Here is a 4,771-nt window from a genome sequence, read left to right as displayed (position 1 = left end):
TTTAGAAAGAGTACAAGAACAAACCCTTCATCTGGTAATCACTTCTAATATGCAAATATGACATGTTATATCCTAGGTTCGCTGTTGTCTTGATTTTTTTTTTTATCAATTCTCAAACTTCTGAGTCCAATTGGAAGTTGACTGTAGAAGAGATTTGTTTCATTAGCTATTTTCAAATAGGTCTTCAAATTTGGCAGTAGTATTGACAAAGGATATGGCATTATTCTCACAAAAAGGAATTAAGACTGGTTTTATTTTACTCATTCATTGTAGTGTTTGTCTTTTAGATTATATGTTTATTGGTCAAGTCTCAGTTTTCAGATTTTTGTGATTGGAATAAAATATTTATAAAATAATTTTACAGAATCATAATTTGCAATAAAACCTCATTGCCTTATTTGTATCAGTTTTAGTCCCTGAACTATTTAAGAAAACTTTGGATCATTCTTGCTTTGGATTTTATCTTATTTCTCTATGTCTAAATAACTTTTGCTCAATTTATATCAAGAATCTATTTTGAAAAACCTGTCTTTGGAATATTAGGAATTAATAATGTGGTTGTGTTTGGACAGATACTGCCCTTTCCTTATCAGGTGCTAGTTTTGATGTGCCCAAAGTCTTTGTGATCTAGACTAGAGATTCTTAATCCTTGCTTCTTGTTAGAAGTATCTGGAGAGCTTAGGTCAACAACAAAAGCAGGGTGTAGGCTCTGCCCCTAGACCAATTAAATCAGACTCTCTAGAGGTGGAGTCTAAGGCTCTTTTTTTAAAGAGCTTTCAACTAAGGTATATCCAGAGTTGAGGACAGCTGAAGAAGATGTTTAATGTTAAGTGCCATTTGTCATTAATGAAACCTAATATTGCATATTAACAGCAAATGACAGAAAAGTCATAATGAAAATCCCTGGAGGATCTATGTTGGAATCTTCAGGTGATCAGGAATTGTTAAGGGAAGACTAGTCCCTTTAGAAATAGGCTGAAAAGAGCAAAGTATCATCTTCCTACTACTAGACTCTGCCTCTGAAAGGATCTGGACCTCTTAATCTTACGTTGTCAAGATCTACAATCTTATCCTCAGTCTTTATTTCTATACTTTGAAAACAGTTAAAAAAAAACTTGTTTGTTTATAAAACATTACCCAAAATGATATGAGGATAATTGTAGTTTTTATGGGTTTTCTACTGAGTTTTTTTTCCCGTTAATTGTCTTACATTTAGGATATCGGTTCTTGACCCTAAAACAATTTATTGCAGATTACTTCAGTTAAAAGCTCAGAATTTTACATCAAGTTTGAACACAATTAGGGAAATGTTGTTCTTAAACTGACTGGACTTGGCCAAGCCACTTAATCTGACTCTGTGTCAGTAAAATTGTAAAAACATAATACTTAACAAAATTGTTGGGAGAACTTATGTATTAAGTGTTAAAGTACCAGGGGACCTATCAACATTGAACAAAAGGTAACTGTTGTTTTTGTTGTTTCTAATGAAATCTTGGTCCTCTTTCTTCCCTTTTCGAGTCATAAATCTTTATTGGGTGCCCACTATGTTACCAACAAGTGCCAGACAAAGAACCATGAATAGGAGAGACATTATCCATGTCTTTTGTGAGCTTTCCTTGACTCCCTCATTAGAAGCATCTTAAACTAAGCTCTACTAAGATACTCCTTAGATAAGATTCACATACACACACAATGAAAGAATTATTGCCTTTTTGATGATGAATTCCTCTAATTTATGATTTATTCCTAAAAAAGAAGTCCCTCTAGCTGCCTCATTGATTCTATCCTTCTTTCGGATTCCTCACCCTACCCACAACTATGATTTCTGGCATAAAATGTTTGGGGAAAACCATCACCACTGTAGAAAGATTTAGTTCTATCATCATCTCCTACTCTATACCTTGTCTGAATTCTTTCTTGTTCCATGTTCTTCTAAAATATCTCAAGGAGACCAGCTCAATCCTTCTCAAATTCCTAATCTAGCCTACCTCTAGCTATGAAAAATCTCATATTACTAGAAAGCACTGGGAAGGGGACTTTGGGGATATAAGGGATATAAAGGAGGGTGAGCGTAGATTGATTAATATCTGTCTTTTGTCAAGCTGAAGTTAAAAAAAGGGAATTGGACGGGAACCACTGTCCTGTGAGACTCCAATATTTTGTTTGTTCTTAACCTTCCTGGAACCTCTTAGATCATGTTGGTGCCCTTTTCCTCTGAAAGTGCTCTGAATCTTGAGCTTTAGGATCTTGGGTCCATGACTACAACTATTCTGTTGGATTCTCTGCCACTGTTCATTTCTGATTTTGCACTAAAGCCCGTTAGACCACGTCTATTGAAGTTTACTTTTAAAGATCAACCAACTGTCAAACATTTCTCAAGGATATGATGCAAAATTACCTACACTTGACATGGATAATTTATCTGTAATTCTGTTTGTCTTGTTTTCTCATCCCCCTTCCCCCGTAAGATCAGGAAGACTGGTCTTTCCAGTCTCTCCTATTTCTTCCTACCCTTAAATGTAGGTATTTCTCTGTCCTCTTTACTTTACATTCTCTCTAGGTGAACTCTTCTATACCCCAAGATTGACTCTCAAATTTTCATCTCTAGCACAGAGATTTTTCCTGATTTCCAGTCCCATATATATTTTTGCTCATTCAAACTCACTTTGGAAGTTCCACCAGCATCTCAAATTTACTATGTCCAAAATTGAACAAATTATCTCCCTTATTTTTACTCTGAATCTATCCTCCTTCCTGTATCTCCTGCCTTTGTTAATGTCATCACTTAAGCCATCCATCTCCCATTCTTCTCTTTCTCTTACCAAGTCCTACTGCTTGACTCCATTCCCTGGACTCTACTGAATCAGCTTCTCCATCCATCTGGCTCCTCTCATGTCTTTGGTATCTATCACCTGTACTAGGGCCAAAGACACCTATGATTTTTCTAAAACATAAATTTGATTACGATCCTTTCTTAAAAACATGATCTTTCCATTCCATCCATTTAGGACAAAATTGGTAAATTTCAAATTCACTAGAAGATGTATGAGGTTTTTTGTGAACTGATCTTTAATTGACCTCCTAGCCTCATCAATTGTCATTCTCTCCCTATGTCTTCCACTTCTGCTGCACTCAAGGACTGACCATGTCTTGTCTTTTGTGCCTTTGCATCTGCCATTCCTTCTCTCTCCTTGTTCTTGTCTATCTTCCTAAAATTTGCTTATCTTTTAAGATTCTGCTCAACAGTCATCTCTGGGAAATTTTCCCCAACATTTCTCTTTACTTTCCATGTTGCTTTCCTCATCTCTTGTCCTAGCACATATCAGACTACTTCGTGGTTGTCTGTGGACTTGTCATATTTCACTCTGCTTCTTGAAGGTAAGGGCTATCTTAAATTTTGAGCCACAGCTAGCACAACATTTGACACATAATAAATTACACCACTATAATTATATGGTTCTGTAAGTCTTTATATTAAATCTTCAAATGAAAGCTTAAGGGGTCATTTTATTCTTTACATGAAGTTCTTAAAGCAACAAAAGCTCAGAAATATTGGAATCTCACTTCATGGGCAATATACATCATAATTGAGGTATCTTTTGGTGCCAAAGTGTCCATTCCACACTGAAAAGAATATAGAGCACTCCAATTAGAAGTAGTATATAGAACTAAGTTCTGCCTATTTTGTTTATTCAGCTTAAAACTTCCTGCCAAAAGCCAGAGAATCTATCTTTTAACTTGGTTTTCTTATTTTAAACTTAGTAAGAACTTTGGAAGAGAAGACGAATAAAGTGTCAAAGTTAATTTTTACTGCTATAAATGACATTTTCTTTAAAATATGTTTAGGCTTTAGGAAGAACAGGCATTTTTCCTCCCCTTTGCCCCTGCAAATTACTTGACTGGTTGTAATGGCACATGGTGTGTAATCATGTACTGTAACGTCTTATTTTTCTTTTCCTTTCTTTTGCTCCTATTGGCCCATATTAGGGTTTAGTTAACTTGCTGCCCTGTAATTTAGGGTCAATTGCAAGCAATATTTCATCAAACCAAATTTTGCTTTTTTAACTCAATGATCTCTGTAGATTCCCTAGAGATACTTTAAGTAAAGGTAATGTATTTTCTTTTTACTATTAGATTTTTGGATTTGTGTGAGCTATTGAAAATTGTGGTTCTATGACAACAAATTAAATGCCCTTGATTTTCTTTATGGGTTCCTTCAGCAGTCATAAATACTATCAAGTAAGCAAATCTGGGAGCATGCTAGTTTACTTATTGATGAAGCTGCTTTATTATCTTAATTGGTTTACCTGGAGTAGTGGTTCATAGTTTGAGGGCAAACTGCATAAAATGAAGGCCTCTATTTTAAATGGATGCCTGATAGTACCCGTCAGTATACCCTGACTTTCTGACGGATCTCCTTTTTTCAATTCATTTAATGAAGTCCTTTGATTCCTTGGTAATCAAGTTGATACTCTTTTTTTAATTCAAAAATTTTATGCGTATCACATAGTAGATATTAGAGTTAATAAAGAATGTATTTTTTACTGGAGAGAAATCCCCAATATTTTGCAGCCCCAATAGATTGTAGTTAATTGTAGCAATTGTTTTCTTCCAAAAGCATTATTTTCTTGAGGGCAAGATATCTTTTTATTTTTGTTGACCATAAGAGTATGCTATTTGTAGATTATGTTCAGTTGTTGGTTGAATGAGTGAAGTGAACCATGCCTATTGGATTGAATACCTACTAATACCATCTATCATTTCTGTTTTT

This window comes from Propithecus coquereli, unplaced genomic scaffold (genome assembly GCF_000956105.1).
Source record: "Propithecus coquereli isolate 6110/MARCELLA unplaced genomic scaffold, Pcoq_1.0 Scaffold49, whole genome shotgun sequence".
In the NCBI taxonomy this organism is placed as follows: Eukaryota; Metazoa; Chordata; class Mammalia; order Primates; family Indriidae; genus Propithecus; species Propithecus coquereli.
This window is presented reverse-complemented; position numbering follows the sequence as displayed.